Genomic DNA, 19,087 nt, shown 5'->3' with positions numbered 1-19,087 from the left:
GACCAAAAATGAAATCGTGTGAAGTGTTGCAAGGACGGTTTGCAGCTGTTCCAGAAGAATCCGCAGGACTTTAAGCGTCGTTTCGTCACTGTGGATGAAACATGGATACATCACTACACTCCTGAGACCAAAGAACAATCTAAACAATGGGTTACCATCTGCGCCAAAAAAGGCGAAGACCGTTCCTTCGGCCGGAAAGATTATGGCGACTGTCTTTTGGGATTCACAAGGAATAATCCTCATCGACTATCTGGTAAAGGGTAAAGGGTAAAGGGTAAAGGGTAAAGGGTAAAGAGCTGCAAGAAAAACGCCCACGATTGGCCCACAAAAAAGTCCTTTTCCATCACGACAACGCACCAGCTCACACCTCAGCAGTTGTGGTCGCAAAATTAATGGAAATAGGGTTCCAACTCGTTTCGCATCCCCCCTATTCTCCAGACTTGGCTCCCTCGGACTACTATTTGTTCCCCAATATGAAGAAATGGCTGGCGGGAAAAAGATTTTATTCAAACGAGGAGGTGATTGCAGAAACGAATGGCTATTTTTGAGTCTTGGACAAATCCTATTATTCGGAAGGGATCAACAAACTAGAGCAGCGTTGGACGAAGTGTATAAGCCTAAAAGGAGAGTATGTTGAAAAATAAAAAAGGTTTACCCCAAAAAATTAAGTAGTTTTTATTTTTGCACGGACTTTTCAAACGACCCTCGTACTACTGGAAATAGCCTTACAGGGAATAGCTCCTTATTTTTAGGACAATGCCGGCCGATTAGGCAATGTGGTAAGGTAAATTATCAGTTCAAAATTTACTAAGCGGACACGAACTGGGAGAACTGGGACACGAAATCTTAATGGAGGAAAGACGATCCATATTCTTGAAATTAATTAATAAAAATTGAAGGGGCAAACATCTGTGAGAATCAATTTGCTGAAAACCATCCCAATAGAAAACTACAGCTCGAAACCTTTCCATTCGAACAAAACGATCCGAATGCTCGTTCTATTCCAATAAAAAATCTTTCTAAAGCTGAATAATCAAAGAATGGTTTCAATCTTAGCACAATTTCTCTCAAAATATGAAAAGCTTCTTAAATGCTCAATCATTTTTCTAAGTAATAAGTTTAAGACTGTTTATTATTAAAAATAAATAAATAGAAATAAAATTATAAAACTCTAAAATCTCAAAAATAATAATAATAAATAAAATAATAATTTTACCGTTTAAAAACTTGGGCCTAATTAATTTCAATTTAGTGTTTGTAGGCTGCAGTGTAAAAATTCCTTTGAAATTGGCCTTTAATTTTGTTTATGTAGATGCTTTTTTTTTTCTTCTTCTTCTTTTTCCCGTTCATATAGGCTCCACGGTAGCCGAGCGGTTAGAGGCCAGACCTGCGAAGCTAATATGTACAGTGGTACTGGGTTCGATTCCCGGTCTTAGGCCTTGGATTTTATTTAATGGTTAATAAAAGAAAAAATGGGCCTGAAAAAATAGGCGATTACTTTACTTTACTTACTTTAACCTTTCATATTCTAAGTACAGTTAAAAAGTAAAGTCCTACGATGTAAAGATATAATATTAAGTTTAAAACTATCCATTTCTCTTATCGGCACCATTATACAGTTAAACGTAACAGTATTAAAGGAGAAAGCAAACATTCCTGGAATAGTAGATAGATAGCGCGGCGAGCGGAGTATTGGCTTGAATAATGGAGAATGAAAGGCGGAAGACATGGGTTGGCGGAGAGTGGAAATGGAAGGACACAAAAGCAACGTCCTAATAGCCATAAGCTGATTGATATTTCAGTTGACCCACTTCACTTGTCAACTGCAAAACTCAACCTGCAACTCTTCTACTTAAGGAGTAAAAAAAAATATTTGGGAGAGGGAGATAGAGGACTCTTTATTTCAACCATTTTATACTTTTCATCATTGTTTTTTTTGGTCCTCCAAACCCCCCCCCCCTTTCTTAGAATATATTCTGTATTAAAGTAATTACCACTTCTAAACGGAAAAGAAATGGTGACGAAATAAGCACAGCCATTCCTTTATCAACTATGGTCGACGTTAAATCGACCAAAACTAAGAGATTTTATGTAGGATTGCAAGAATTACAATTCATTTATATCATTAACGAATACGTAAAACACCTACTTTAATATTGCATCCATTTTTTCTAAACTATTCCAACAGATCCAGGTAACCATTGATGTGATTACTGCGATTCTTGTATCAACATCAAATACAAACAGACACAATGTCAATCATAGCAAGGAACGCAAACTACGAGCATGGATCGAAATTTCATCTTGCTCTAAAACACATAAAATTCGTAGCTTTTCATTACTTTCTTACTACTTATAAACCCCCCTTTTGTTAGAGTATAATCTGTATTAAAGTAATAACACTTCTAAATGGAAAAGAAATGGTGAGGTAATAAACACAGCAATTCTTTCATCAACTTTGGACGACGTTAAATCGACCAAAACTAAGAGATTTTTTGTAGACAAGAATTTCAATACATTTATATCATTAACGAATACGTAAAACACCTACTTTAATAGTGCATCCATTTTTTTAAACTATTCCAACAGAACCAGGTAACCATTGATGTGATTACTGCGATTCTTGTATCAACATCAAATACAAACGGACACAATGTCAATCATAGCAAGGAACGCAAACTACGAGCATGGATCGAAATTTCATCTTGCTCTAAAACACATAAAATTCGTAGCTTTTCATTACTTTCTTACTACTTATAAACCCCCCTTTTGTTAGAGTATAATCTGTATTAAAGTAATAACACTTCTAAATGGAAAAGAAATGGTGAGGTAATAAACACAGCAATTCTTTCATCAACTTTGGACGACGTTAAATCGACCAAAACTAAGAGATTTTTTGTAGACAAGAATTTCAATACATTTATATCATTAACGAATACGTAAAACACCTACTTTAATATTGCATCCATTTTTTTTAAACTATTCCAACAGATCCAGGTAACCATTGATGTGATTACTGCGATTCTTGTATCAACATCAAATACAAACAGACACAATGTCAATCATAGCAAGGAACGCAAACTCCGAGCATGGATCGAAATTTCATCTTGCTCTAAAACACACAAAATTCGTAGCTTTTCATTACTTTCTTACTACTTATAAACCCCCCTTTTGTTAGAGTATAATCTGTATTAAAGTAATAACACTTCTAAATGGAAAAGAAATGGTGAGGTAATAAACACAGCAATTCTTTCATCAACTTTGGACGACGTTAAATCGACCAAAACTAAGAGATTTTATGTAGGATTGCAAGAATTACAATTCATTTATATCATTAACGAATACGTAAAACACCTACTTTAATATTGCATCCATTTTTTCTAAACTATTCCAACAGATCCAGGTAACCATTGATGTGATTACTGCGATTCTTGTATCAACATCAAATACAAACAGACACAATGTCAATCATAGCAAGGAACGCAAACTCCGAGCATGGATCGAAATTTCATCTTGCTCTAAAACACATAAAATTCGTAGCTTTTCATTACTTTCTTACTACTTATAAACCCCCCTTTTGTTAGAGTATAATCTGTATTAAAGTAATAACACTTCTAAATGGAAAAGAAATGGTGAGGTAATAAACACAGCAATTCTTTCATCAACTTTGGACGACGTTAAATCGACCAAAACTAAGAGATTTTTTGTAGACAAGAATTTCAATACATTTATATCATTAACGAATACGTAAAACACCTACTTTAATAGTGCATCCATTTTTTTAAACTATTCCAACAGATCCAGGTAACCATTGATGTGATTACTGCGATTCTTGTATCAACATCAAATCTGTACCTCGGAGGGAAAAGGCACCATGTCACAAAAAGTAAATTTTACAGGGGAGCCAAATAAAGATATTTTTCCAAATTCATTTTTTGTTCCACTTTTCCGGTTATACTCTTTCCTGTACTTCTCACCGTAATTATTATAGTTGTTATGGCCACTTTAACTCCCATATTTTAAAATACTTTATTTTGATCTCCATTGTGAACAAAATTTATGCCCATGTAGTGCCTTTTACTCTTAAGCAATGAAGTATCATAGCGGTTTTTAAAAATACATAAATCGCTTATTATTAAACATAGGACATAGTGCTTATACCTCTAGAAAGAGCAACAAAAAATTTGTAAAATGATGCCAAAATCTGAAAATCGAAAAAGATGGACATGGTGCCTTTTCCCTCCGAGGTACAGAAATACAAACGGACACAATGTCAATCATAGCAAGGAACGCAAACTCTGAGCATGGATCGAAATTTCATCTTGCTCTAAAACACATAGAATTCGTAGCTTTTCATTACTTTCTTACTACTTATAAACCCCCCTTTTGTTAGAGTATAATCTGTATTAAAGTAATAACACTTCTAAATGGAAAAGAAATGGTGAGGTAATAAACACAGCAATTCTTTCATCAACTTTGGACGACGTTAAATCGACCAAAACTAAGAGATTTTTTGTAGACAAGAATTTCAATACATTTATATCATTAACGAATACGTAAAACACCTACTTTAATATTGCATCCATTTTTTTAAACTATTCCAACAAATCCAGGTAACCATTGATGTGATTACTGCGATTCTTGTATCAACATCAAATACAAACGGACACAATGTCAATCATAGCAAGGAACGCAAACTCCGAGCATGGATCGAAATTTCATCTTGCTCTAAAACACATAAAATTCGTAGCTTTTCATTACTTTCTTACTACTTATAAACCCCCCTTTCTTAGAATATATTCTGTATGAAAGTAATAACACTTCTAAATGGAAAAGAAATGGTGAGGTAATAAACACAGCAATTCTTTCATCAACTTTGGACGACGTTAAATCGACCAAAACTAAGAGATTTTTTGTAGACAAGAATTTCAATACATTTATATCATTAACGAATACGTAAAACACCTACTTTAATATTGCATCCATTTTTTTTAAACTATTCCAACAGATCCAGGTAACCATTGATGTGATTACTGCGATTCTTGTATCAACATCAAATACAAACAGACACAATGTCAATCATAGCAAGGAACGCAAACTCCGAGCATGGATCGAAATTTCATCTTGCTCTAAAACACACAAAATTCGTAGCTTTTCATTACTTTCTTACTACTTATAAACCCCCCTTTCTTAGAATATATTCTGTATTAAAGTAATAACACTTCTAAATGGAAAAGAAATGGTGAGGTAATAAACACAGCAATTCTTTCATCAACTTTGGACGACGTTAAATCGACCAAAACTAAGAGATTTTTTGTAGACAAGAATTTCAATACATTTATATCATTAACGAATACGTAAAACACCTACTTTAATATTGCATCCATTTTTTTAAACTATTCCAACAGATCCAGGTAACCATTGATGTGATTACTGCGATTCTTGTATCAACATCAAATACAAACAGACACAATGTCAATCATAGCAAGGAACGCAAACTCCGAGCATGGATCGAAATTTCATCTTGCTCTAAAACACATAAAATTCGTAGCGTTTTATTACTTTCTTAAAACTTATAAAGAATTAATCACTTACAGATCAAATTAATTAAAATAACTATTATAGTATTTAACCAAAATTTCTTATCTCGGTAATCACTTCCTTCCAAGACTGCTAAAAACAGAGTCAAAAATTGTTGCAGAAATGTGCAGGAGGAAAAACAAAGGTTTAAAGGAAACGGAAGGAAAACAATATCTCGCGTGACCAAAAATTACTGTTCAGACAATTTTCTACCAATCAAAATAAAGATCGTGTCACATTCTATGGTAATAAATTACCTTTTCATACATTGTAAATATATGTATACATTTAAACGAAAGGAAGTGGAAAAGAAAAATTAAAGAGTAGAAATCTAGAATGAAAGTGAAGTAAAGGAAAAGTGACAGTTGACAAATAAGGAATTACGAAAATAGGACAAACCTTTAAATGGATGGAAACGAACAACAACTCATGGCTAAAAAGAAAAAGGTAACCAATAAAATTAATTTAACTTTTACTTTATATTATGAACACAGGAACAACATAAATGTCACAAAGTAATTGTAAAAAAACTGATTCAACATTTTTGTTTAAAATTTAAAAAGTTGGCAAGAGTGTAAAAAAAAACTTGACATGCGCATACATGTTAAAAATTAACATGTAAAATTGGAAAGCCGATTGCTGCAAATACCGTATATTAGCAAACAATACACTTACTAAACAAACTAAGAAATTTAAGGGAACTAGTTTTATAAAAAGTTATGCAAAAGAAAAATTGACGATACAAATCTTTATTTTCAAAATAGTGTGAAGAGGAGATATTTTAAACAAATTTCGAAAGACGAAGAAAGAAATTAACCAAAAAAAAAAGCTTTAGATTTGGCTGGCAGAAATAACCTTTTCAAAGTAAAATAAGTAAATAAAGAAAATAAGTAAATGATTTTCCGAAAGTATAAAGTAAAATTTCTCCGGGAAACTCGGAAATGAGAAGATTTTTGAAATAAATGACCACCAATGTTCTTTTTGTAGCTTTAATCATTTTCTTTTAAAAAAAAGAATTATGATAATAAAACCTTCAGACTTTAAAATACACTAAAGTCATAATATTTTATTATATTCTTTTTTCAGGCCTGCTTAACATCATTCCAAAAATAACCATTGCCTTGTCCAACCGCAAGGCTAATAGCCTATATTACTTTATTATTGAAAATTTCTCATATTAACGCAATAAAATCCAAGGCCAAAATCGGGGGGGAATTGAATCCTCGAACCGCAATGTACTGTAGCTTTGCGGTGCTTGGTCACCAAATCGCTCGGCTAATCAGGCGTTTTCAGTACTTTTATTTAAGCTAAAGGTAAAAACACTAGGAAAATCTACTGAATAATAATGTCAATGATTAATAAACTATATGAGGGTCGTTTGAAAAGTCCGTGCAAAAATAAAAACTACTTAATTTTTTGGGGTAAACCTTTTTTATTTTTCAACATAGTCTCCTTTTAGGCTTATACACTTCGTCCAACGCTGCTCTAGTTTGTTGATCCCTTCCGAATAATAGGATTTGTCCAAGTCTGAAAAATAGCCATTCGTTTCTGCAATCACCTCCTCGTTTGAATAAAATCTTTTTCCCGCCAGCCATTTCTTCATATTGGGGAACAAATAGTAGTCCGAGGGAGCCAAGTCTGGAGAATAGGAGGGATGTGAAACGAGTTGGAACCCTATTTCCATTAATTCTGCGACCACAACTGCTGAGGTGTGAGCTGTGGTGCGTTGTCGTGATGGAAAAGGACTTTTTTGTGGGGCAATCGTGGGCGTTTTTCTTGCAGCTCGGTTTTCAAACGGTCCAATAACGATGAATAATATGCACCTGTAATAGTTTTACCCTTTTCCAGATAGTCGATGAGGATTATTCCTTGCGAATCCCAAAAGACAGTCGCCATAATCTTTCCGGCCGAAGGAACGGTCTTCGCCTTTTTTGGCGCAGATTCCCCCCTTGGTAACCCATTGTTTAGATTTTTCTTTGGTCTCAGAAGTGTAGTGATGTATCCATGTTTCATCCACAGTGACGAAACGACGCTTAAAGTCCTGCGGATTCTTCTGGGAACAGCTGCAAACCGTCCTTGCAACACTTCACACGATTTCGTTTTTGGTCAAGCGTGAGCAATCGCGGCACCCATCTTGCGGATAGCTTTGTCATGGTCCAAATGTTGATGCAAAATATTATGTACCCGTTCATTCGAGATGCCCACAGCACTAGCAATCTCACGCACCTTCACTCTTCTGTCATCCACCACCATATCATGGATTTTATCAATGATTTCTGGAGTAGTAACCTCAACAGGGCGTCCAGAACGTTCAGCGTCACTTTTTGCCCATATGGCCACTCCGAAAATTTTGAAACCACTTATAAACTGTTCTAATCGAAGGTGCAGGAGTCACCATAATGTTTATCAAGCTTCTCTTTAGTCTCCTGAGGCGTTTTGCCTTTCATAAAGTGTTGTTTAATCAACACACGAAATTCTTTTTCGTCCATTTTTTGAAAATCACTCGACTTCCTCGATTCAAACGAATGCCAAACACAAAGAAATAGACCGATCTGGCTGAAACTTGGTTTGTGTTCTTCCAAGAGATGCTACTAACTAAACATAACCTCGATACGCGCCAGTAGTGCTATCTCTCTGATTTTGCACGGACTTTTCAAACGACCCTCGTAAAAGCAAAAGGTAACCAGAATATCTTCAAGGCCACAAAAGAAATGAAAAAAAAAAAGAAAAGAAAATAAACCAATAAAAAGTTCACGAAAGTTACAGTAATAAAGAAATGATTGTTCCAATGAAAGATATAATGAGAAAGATACAGTAAATAGTGGTACAAGGTCTCTTTGGTGCTTTCCTTTTTCCTTTTATATTTTATATTCCAAGTGTTATGTATCTAAATATAAAATATTTGTACGTAATTTATTATGTAATCAAATATATATGCCCTTAGGAGTTTATGTACGTTTTTGTTTTTCTATTTTGAAATAGTTTGTCCATCAGTCCGACCTACAAACATTATAAGTAACAAAATTTTGATGATTTCTTTTACTGTATTCCCTGTGAGTCATGGCTGACTGAATAGTGAGTAATACATTACTTCTCAGTATTAAGGCCAACATCCACTGACTTACTATTCAATGGGGGTCGCCATCTTTTTTTTAAAAAAAACACACAGTATGTTATACAGGCCTAACAAAAATTTTCATCACTGTACTAGATTCTATTATATATTTAAATTTTCTACGGCCATATTTGTAAAACAATAACTTGTTCTATCAACTGTTTAATTATTCAATATGTATATCGACTTCCGGTTATGCCTTTAAAGCATTCTAATAGCATGTCATAAAAAAAAAACAATTTATTATTTACTTTTCAGGTTGTTAACTTCTCTCAATGTTGTAAGAGAAATATGCAGTTCTGTTTCAAAAATTGCACGCACCGGATATAGGTTTGTATGCTAGAGGGTGACTAAATCGGCTAATACATATAAACAGCTAAATCTATATAAAATTTCGAATCGAATGATATTTCGAAAATCGATTATACTGTCGATAATTTGAAATGATTGCAATATTTCCTACTTAACAGTCGTAAGAGCAGAACTGTGCTTTTATGTTACGAAGGTGAAGCCCTAACCCCATCATATTATCAAAATTGGGATGATTATTTATAGAGTTATTACTTAAAAATGTTTAGGAAGGGGTCGTCGTACATAAATGTGGCAAACTCCTCTCACATTAGTGGTACAGCATCGAGACCCCCAAAAGGCATATCTACATAAAATTACGAATCGAATGACACCTCATTCATGAAAATCGGTTCGCGCGTTTAAGTGCTACGTTGTTTTCACAAAAAAAGAAATGTAACAATTTTTTGTAAATGCCGATTTTTGGCCTCGATTTCGCAAAAACGAATTAATCTGCGATGTTCCAAAAAGAAAAAAGAAAAAAGACTCCTATATACGAGGATCTGCCCTATATATTATAAAGAAAATTTGGGAATTTTATCTTATATAGAAAAAGAGTAAACATTTTTTAAAAGTTGGGTGTTTTTCAAATTTCCACTTTTACGTGCACTTTTTGGCGATCATTTTAGTACAGTACAACCGGTTTTAATAAAGGCTCTTCCTCCAATCCTTAGGTCTTATGTTTCGATTAAATTCCATGATTTGAAATTAATTAAATGTTAAAAATTAATCATATTAATTAGTAATAATTTTTTCAAATCATTAGTCTGCACAACAAACAGCAAACTATATTATAACCTCAATGATAATCATGCAACCTACCAGCAAAATATAATACTGAACACATATAGCTTCACTATAGCAACATGCACAGCGGTGCATAGGTAAACAAAGAAATAGAACAAACAGAAACCTATGGTCATGACGTCATAAAGTCAGCAATCGACTGGACCACAACTTATTGAATGAGACCACAATATGGTAGTTTGATTACAGTAAATTTAATAAATTTCTTAGCAGACTTACCTGCTATGATCTGGATAATAGATCTAAATTAACCTTAAAAGTGGTTTAGTATAAATATTGGCAATTTTAAATTCTGCCAGAAAAGATTTCTGAATTTTAATGAATGCTTTAGTTAATAATTTAAGGCGCCACCACAGCCGAGTCAGTTAGAGGTGCGGCTTGCAGAGCTAATATGTATTGGGATACTCCCAGTTCTAGGCCCAGGATACCCGCATGGACGCGAAGATCCCAGAAGCAGTGGTAACCCATCTATACGGTTGGATGAGAAAGCTTCCAGTTTCTGCCGAGAAGAATAGTTTCTCGAATTCTAATTAAGAAAAAAAAAGCTTCGATAAAGTTAGGGTCTTAAAAATCTGGACCAATTAAAATAAGATTTACCGCTTCGTTCATTAAGACTCCCAATGCGTTTAATTCTTCTTTTTTTTCGAGCTATTTTATTTTCGTGTTTATGATGCGTACATCCCACAATAATTTGGGAGACTGTTTGTAACAAATATAAAGGAAGCAGGAACTCCAGATTGAACAGTTAAGCTCTAGTTCCCATACGTGTGGAGTCAGTTATATGCATATAGATATGGGTCATTGCTGTTTAAACAGATTCTTAGTATCAGCATCCCCTCTCTCCTTCACCTCTACAGTAAACCTGTTTGGTAATCTTGCCTTTGTAATAAAATAGCACAATCCCAAGTATAATTTATTACATTGTAATATTTATTCGCATGTAATATTCTTAACTACATACATAAAATGTTATTTTTTATTATCAATTGTTACATATATTACATTGAAACAAGAGAAAACAGATCGCTAAGTGCACTTTTACTTCGTTGAATAATTAACTAGATTAATTACAGTAACTAACTGTTTGATAGAGACATAAATCTTGGTTAGCCTGCTTTTTCTCGGGCATGTGGATAATTTTTGGAAACTTACGAGGTTCTCCACTTACATAAACTTGGTTACCAAAGGGTAAAAACAAACAAGCAATCCACGATAATCCCCCCCCCCAAAAAAAAACAAATTATAAACGCTTAAGTGCAGGTAACGCCAAACCTTCCGAGCATTAAATGGTTTGTCGGACTCACACATTTCCAATCAACTCTGAAAGTCGGCAACAGTCAAATAAATGGCCACAATAGTATGTTTGGGGGAAAGGGGGAACTTCGAGATCAACAAGCAGCAGCATCCATGGATAGCTTAGCCATGGAGCAGAAGTAAGAAGATATAGGAATCAAATTGCCTAAGTCTAAGTGATTACGCAAAAAAATGGAGCAATTTCGGGATTTAGGAGCCGCCTAGCGAACTGTATACCATTTTTAGGATATGCAAACAACTTAGACCATTCTTATAAGGAACTGGCTACTGCCAGCAACCGTTTTCAATGGGTTATGACAATATGAATTTTAGATTTAGCCAATAGCAGTAAATAACGAACAACAGTTCCACCGAATTGCAACTACTATGTATAGAGCAAAGAAAACAAACATTCAAAGTGGAAAAACACCTGGTATACCAGAGCATTGCAGTGCAACGATGCATCCAAACTAAATCCTTAGAAATATAAACATTTTGTAGTTTCTTATAACTTTCTAAATAATGAGAAACGTGCATAAAAATTTTATTGAATTTTAAAATGATCTCGTAGAATTTGATAATTTAAAGCTAAAACCTGTCTTTCGTTGAAAAGTAATAAACACTTATAAAAAGTGAACAAACCAGGAACGAAAAAATAAAAGAAGCTGAGACTTTCTAATCTTGAAAATGTTAATGTGTTTGTTTGGATAAATATTTGGAGGAAAGAGAATGAAGGACCGGCCATGTTTTACACTCCTTATTCACAGAAGAGTTCGGATAACATACATAATAAAGACGTGAAGAAAGTCTTGAATAAGAATCTGTATGGTTAAAGAAAATATCTTAATAAAAAAAGCAAACAATAAAACAACTTTGTTTAATAAAGTAAATAATAAAAAAAGAGTAGATTTTATAACGTTTTAAAATTTTACAAAAAAGATCGATATCGTTGGAGCAACACGTTGCGGTTTCCTTCCCATAAATTATCAATGGAAGAACACTCCAGGAACATCAAGAAAAAAAAAAAACCAACAATGAACTATCCCCAAAAAGTAAAGGACATGTGCCAAACTAACTGGACAATACCTTGTACAAAGAACCAGCCGGAAGTGTGTCGTTCGTTCTTCGTAAAAGGATGTGTGACACGGTTTCCATGAGCGCAGAAAGTGCAAGGCTAGCCTTTTGTTTTCATCATTTTGGTATTCTACCTGCCACACTGAAAGTACCGTAAACTTATTATCTCTAATGTTTCTGGCGTCATTATCAACTTTACCAAACTAGAGTGGGGATGGAATAAAATTTATTGCAGTTTCTAAATATTAACCTCAAGTTTACTTTATTTTCACCCTTCATGAGTAATTTCAACTTTTTCCTGCTTAGCAAAACAATTTGGTACACTCCTCACGTTATTTTGAATTTTGGTCCAACACCTCTCTACACGAGATACCAAACGTTTGGTAAGAATTATTCATTAATACACCTGCGCAAACCTAAGATGTATTGTGCTACTGGGTTCGATTTCCGGTCTAGGCTCTGGATTTTATCTGATTCATGAGATTTATTTTTGCACTCATAATAAAGTATTGTCTGTAAGTCGTCTAAATTCAAGACACCTGATCGCTGTACTTGTACATAAAGCTCGCCTGAAAAAAAAGTAAGCATTTCTGTACTTTATTAATTAAAAGAAAGCTACCAACAAAGCACAGAATTCCAGGGTAATCAGGCTCGAGAATGGTTTAGATATGTTTCGGCCAACCGACACAGTTATAGGCTAAATATTGAGCTCATTTGAGGTGCTGAAGTATGTTCGCGTGAAGAAAATGAAGAGGCTGACGCCCTAAAGAGGCAAGGCGCTAAATAAACCCCCTTTTTAAGGGCCTAACCCCGTACTCCGAGATAAGCAACAGCGTCTTCCGGGATAAATACTCTCTAAAGTTCAGTTCTGGTACAACAATCTAAGGCTTTCTTCGACCCGATTAGAAATAAATTTACTCAATCTGGCATAGAGATTCCCTCCGATGGACTGTCTACTTTAAATAAGGACTCCTGAAGAAGCTTGCTTTGGTCGTCGATGGTAAAAATGGTAGATTTTGTGGATTAATGGTGAAAACTCCAATATAACTCCACACTAACTTCGATGGCTCTTATCCAAGAAAGATTAAGACGTCTGGGAAGTTACTAAGTACTGGAGGAAGATATACTGACTATAGAATCCAAAGATTTCTTACATATCTTGAACTGGACTGAGCTTCTACAAGGTCTGAACTAACACCAGTAAGGAAGGCCGAATAGACCCTGAGAGTATATTACCATACCAAGGAAAAAATTAACAATTTTTTAATTTTGTAACGACCAATAAGCCCCGTCGTTAAAAGCAACAGTTCAAGTTAAAGAGACAATAATTATTTTCAAATTACAAATTTGATTAAATGTACTGTTATTTATTAAATTATAGAAAGATTTTTCTAATTAATTCTCGAATGAATTAACTAATTCGATTTTATTAGAGCACTACTTTACTCGCCTGTCCAACAATATTTGTTTTTTCCATATCTAGGAGGACCGAACAAATTTTCAATGAAAACTCCACTGAAGCAGGAAGTAAGACGAAAAGCTTCTGGTAAAGGAAATCAAAGTATTACAAAAAATATAACCTTTAACCACACTTTGGTCTTACAGATAAAATAAAATTTACAAGGGCATACAAATAAATTAAATATTTTTTACTCAAACTTTTTTCCATAATAATTAATGAAAATACTGAATGACTTTGTTGACAATAGTTTAAAAAATATAGTTGAGAAACTAAGTTATATAGTTAATTTATTAAGTGTTAATACTTGATGTATTTATGAGTGTTTGTTCGTGTAAATGCATGAAGATAAGGGAGACAGAAAACGCTGCGGTTAAATACAATACATGGAATGTGCATTCAACTACAGACACACAATAACACACTATCTAGAGTATAATAAGTAGTTATACCAGGTTACTACAAGTACATTACAGTTAAAAGTGTAATGGTAGTAGTGAACGTCCTTGTGTGACCTCGTCCTCCGACACTCTATAGTCGGTCTCCCCACCACATTGTTAAGTTCATTTTTTTGACTTTATTTTTTTTTTTTTATGAAAGTAAGTTATATTCTATTGGCAACCCAAGTAGGCTTCTTTAACTAGTTATATTGCCTCGTAAAAATGTCCCATTAAAAAATTCTACAACACAATTTACCTAGGTTACTCTCTGAGAGGTCCTAATATTTTCTATGACAATAAGACTACCTGTTACTCGTCCGCATATGGGTCCTTGGAGCTTTTGGAGGGATAGAAAGGGACTACTAACCAAAGCTGAACATTTACCACTACCCAGCCTCCTAATGGTCAAGGCTAATAGCGGTAACGCCAGTAAACTAATGGCCAGACTTGACCGGAACCCTAAAGCGACTTAAACTAATGATTTTATGTCTCTATCTAGGGCACCATAGGCTTATGAAAGATCTACTTAGGGCCTACCTAACAAGCGAAGGGATATCTTAACAGGAAAAAAAGGAAAGGTGCCTTGTAACGTGTTGCAATCCTTAAAATGCATGAAGAGGAGATAGAAAACACTGCGGTTGAAACAATACATGAAAAGTGCATTCAACTACAGACACACTGCAATCATGAAAATAGATATCAAAGTTTTCTTTTTTCGAAAAAATTGCAAGAAAAACTGAAGAGAAAACGGATCTTTGAATGCATCGATTTCATTTTTGACATCTTTTGCAAAATGAAAGAAAAAAAGCTAACAATTAATTTCGAAAAATATTAGAGAAAATCGCAATACTTCCTATTGGCACCGTAAGAGAAGTAATAAAAGGAAGTGGGGAGAAAAACAGAAGTAGTCTAAGAAGGGCGCATTCTGACAGAGTGTGGTAGAGTTGTACCAGCGGACAGAATGGCACAGTACTTTCTCTTGTCCACTTTCCCCCTGACTTCACATCATTTTATATAAATATCTACAAACTTATGTACTTCTATTGAAAATATTATATCATTAACATAAGAAAGTCTATTAATATTTAACATGATCGAAACTAGCATAATTTAACCTTGATGGGTTTTCTATTAAAAAGAATTAACGACTCTGTATCCAAGCATTTTCAAATCTATATAGAAGTTAAAGCTATGAGACGTGGACGGAAGCGACTAGCAAACAAACATACTTTACTATAAATTTCTCATATTAACCATTAAATAAAATCCAAGGCCTAGACCCCGGGGAATCGAACCCACTAAACCAACAATACATCTTAGCATTGCGGATCTAGCCTATAACCGCCCAGCTATCGTGGCGCCTAGGATGATAAGAAATAGTATATTTGTAGTTATAATCACATACTTTTTCATTCTGGCCATTAAACTTCATTCTATCTTTGGCGCACCTTTAAAAGGGGGGCTAGCGTCGAAACATAGCAGCAACTTAATAGTTGGCAACAACATTCTTTGTAAGTTCCTAGTTTTCGAAGCGAAAATCCTTTAAAAATCTAGCCTACTCAATCTTCCACAAGTCCATTGACCCTTATTATCCCACAGCTTTGTGATGTAATCATCGACATCCGCGTAAGACAGACTTTTTTTTCCTTCAACTTTTTAATTAGTTTAGTCTTTTTTGGCTTCCCAATCAGCAACCTTTATGGTCGCGTAGTTCTTTCTAGCATTCTCTCTTTGTAGGCTCTTCACATTCCAATTGATTTTCGATTAAAATGGTCCTTAAATGCTGCAAAAGTCTTCTTTCAAGGGTTCAAAATTCATTCTTTTCTAAAGGGCTAAACAAGGGACAGTAGACGGACCAGTCAATATGCCCAGACTTTGCTAAATAACACTCAAACATTCCTCTAAAGCCCACCCTTTTAGTAGCTAGCCGAAATGTGTTACAAGTGTTTATGGTTTATTACAAACTCAGGCAAACTTTATGTGTAGATCCATAATTTTGCCTTCTTACACGTTCTAGTCGTCTATCTGTAGTCTAAGGTGCAAACAACCACAACCAAGGAAGTTTAAAAACACAACTTCAACCCAGACAATCCTAAAGGTTCAGTAACAGGATTCAAACCTAAGCTCTCCGCGTTGGATCCAGCATATCGTAATCACTAAGCTAATTTCTTACAATTATATATTTAATAATTTAGCTTTAATATTGGGATAAGATATTTATTCATATATTAATCATTCAATTTAGATTATCATCTGTCAGTTACATGAACAAACAACTGACCTTACATTATTTTTAACCGGAGGAACAAAAAATTTAATGAGAACTGTTCAAAAGATGTTTTTACGGTAAGTTTTTTTATTATTTACTTATTTTTAGAAGAGAGAACGACAGAGCGAGAGAGAACGAGAGAGAGGAAGTAAATCCATTACATTTCTTTTAATAATATGTGCAACTTTCAAGGTCTGCAGTTAACTGCATTTTGCGAATTTGTAACTGTTTATTTCAGTTATTTTTCAAGCTTAAGATAAATTATCATCATATATTAGCCAACAGGAAATGACTGCTTCAATCAAAAAAACAAAAGCCTTGCAAAGAAAACGAATGTGAACCAGGAAATAAAGGTGCAGGTAATTTTGGTAAGAAAACTTGGAGGCGTTGAAAGAAATAAAAGAACTAACGAGTATTTTTTGTTTTAAAAAAACATGGAATGTTTACTGTTTTGTCTTAAGGTGATGGAGGTCGTTTGTTCTTATACCAGCATTAGTAAGCCAATATTAAGAATAAGGAGAAAAATAGTAATATTCAATTTAGAATTTAAATAATTTACAATAACTAAAAAGGAATAATTGAACAGTAAAAATGTAGATAATTTTTTTTTTAATAAATAGTTTGAACGTAGTACAATAAATAAATGAAACATTATCACAAAAACTGATAATAAAACGGTAGTTATCTAAATGGAGAAACATGATAGTTTGTCAGTTTGTGATAGAAATTGTACTGTACAAAGGTCAGAAGGAGAACAATAAATTGAGGCATTCTTTGATGGGTTTAGACATGATCGTTGATGGAAGAAATACTGTTCTAGTTAAATTGTAACATTAAAAGAATCTTATTTTCTTTTTCTAAAAATAACTTTTTCAGTTCTTTTTCTAATTAATATAGAGTATGAAATTTAACAGAGCGCTTAATTCAGAGTGTGGTTAAAAAGAAAGGAAAAATGTTCAATTTCAAATATGGAACTTGCGAGTTTCTGGAATCGTAAAGTGTTTAGCGCTAGTTTGTGAGTTCTGGAATGGAACGGTCATTCCAGCCATCTCAGGTCTGTGATGGACAAGGAAGGGGTATGTCGTTAAATGGTCTCTCGCTAAACTGTGACCAGGTTTTTTTTGGGGGGGGGGCATGCTCATTCCATCAAGAAAAACACTAACGCCAATTCAGACATAATCACATTTAGTGAAGCAGAGTCGACACATGAATGTAAGAAAAATCACTACTACACCAAATAAACTAGGGAAATAAAGATTTCCTACTAAAAAGATTAAGGAGGTAAAGGATGAACTGAAATGATGATTAGAGAAGTGTAAAGCTAAGTTACATGAACTGAAACAAGAATGCTTGGAAATTCTAAAGATCGGAAAAAGATGGCTGTGAAAGGTTTGAAGGGTTAAAGCCCCAGGTAGGGCTCAGAACAGTAGAAGCTGTCCAAGCATCAGAGTATATAAAGGACTACAGATGGCTGTGAAAGGTTTAAAGGGTTAAAGCCCAGTCAGAACAGTAGAAGCTGCCCTAGCATCAGAGTATATAAGGACTACAGATGGCTGTGAAAGGTTTGAAGGGTTAAAGCCCAGTCAGAACAGTAGAAGCTGTCCAAGCATCAGAGTATATAAGGACTACAGATGGCTGTGAAAGGTTTAAAGGGTTAAAGCCCAGTCAGAACAGTAGAAGCTGCCCTAGCATCAGAGTATATAAGGACTACAGATGGCTGTGAAAGGTTTGAAGGGTTGGGAGCCCAGGTAGGGCTCAGAACAGTAGAAGCTGTCCAAGCATCAGAGTATATAAGGACTACAGATGGCTGTGAAAGGTTTGAAGGGTTAAAGCCCCAGGTAGGGCTCAGAACAGTAGAAGCTGCCCTAGCATCAGAGTATATAAGGACTACAGATGGCTGTGAAAGGTTTGAAGGGTTAAAGCCCCAGGTAGGGCTCAGAACAGTAGAAGCTGCCCTAGCATCAGAGTATATAAGGACTCCAGATGGCTGTGAAAGGTTTGAAGGGTTAAAGCCCCAGGTAGGGCTCAGAACAGTAGAAGCTGCTCAAGAATTAGAGTATATAAGGACTCCAGATGGCTGTGAAAGGATTAAAGCCCAGATAGGGCTCAGAACAGTAGAAGCTGCCCTAGCATCAGAGTATATAAGGACTACAGATGGCTGTGAAAGGTTTGAAGGGTTAAAGCCCCAGGTAGGGCTCAGAACAGTAGAAGCTGCCCTAGCATCAGAGTATATAAGGACTCCAGATGGCTGTGAAAGGTTTGAAGGGTTAAAGCCCCAGGTAGGGCTCAGAACAGTAGAAGCTGCTCAAGAATTAGAGTATATAAGGACTCCAGATGGCTGTGAAAGGATTAAAGCCCAGATAGGGCTCAGAACAGTAGACGCTGCCCAAGAATCAAGAGTATATAAGGACTCCAGACCACCGCTCGGGACACTCAATTGCATTCAGGGCATTGCATTCATTCACTGAGCATTCAATCTTACACCCTCTTCTCATAAGTTACAAAAAAAACATGCCAAAAACATTCTTGAAGCGGACAGGACGGATGACAAACCAACCTACGAGTATAACTATGTAAAAAAGTATTAATAATTGACAACAGCATAAATCCTGAAGATGATCTAGTCCCTAAGACGAAAGCTCGACAAAAATAGCAAAAACATTATGACTGAATTTGGCTTTACTGCACAAAAAACAGGGTTT

General features: G+C 34.8%; 1 protein-coding gene and 1 long non-coding RNA gene across 4 annotated transcripts in view; both read right to left on the bottom strand.

Moving 5' to 3' along the window:
* LOC141455911 (ribosomal protein S6 kinase alpha-5-like) overlaps positions 1-19,087 on the bottom strand; it is a 423,200-nt gene that overhangs the window by 110,278 nt on the left and 293,835 nt on the right. The window lies entirely within an intron of this gene.
* LOC141456124 (uncharacterized) lies at positions 713-6,401 on the bottom strand. 2 transcript variants are annotated; one of them, XR_012459617.1, is made up of 6 exons: positions 5,371-6,401; positions 4,970-5,129; positions 3,359-4,728; positions 2,953-3,112; positions 2,150-2,710; positions 713-1,478 (listed from the first exon to the last, which is right to left on the bottom strand). It is a non-coding gene; the product is annotated as an uncharacterized lncRNA (long non-coding RNA). The 2 variants fall into 2 exon arrangements; XR_012459616.1 differs by having other exon boundaries at positions 3,359-5,129.

This window comes from Rhodnius prolixus, unplaced genomic scaffold, assembly GCF_049639745.1.
Source record: "Rhodnius prolixus isolate KJV_2025 unplaced genomic scaffold, Rpr scaffold_4, whole genome shotgun sequence".
NCBI lineage: Eukaryota > Metazoa > Arthropoda > Insecta > Hemiptera > Reduviidae > Rhodnius > Rhodnius prolixus.
Note: the sequence above shows the minus strand (reverse complement) of the source record. Positions and strands in the feature narration are given on the sequence as shown.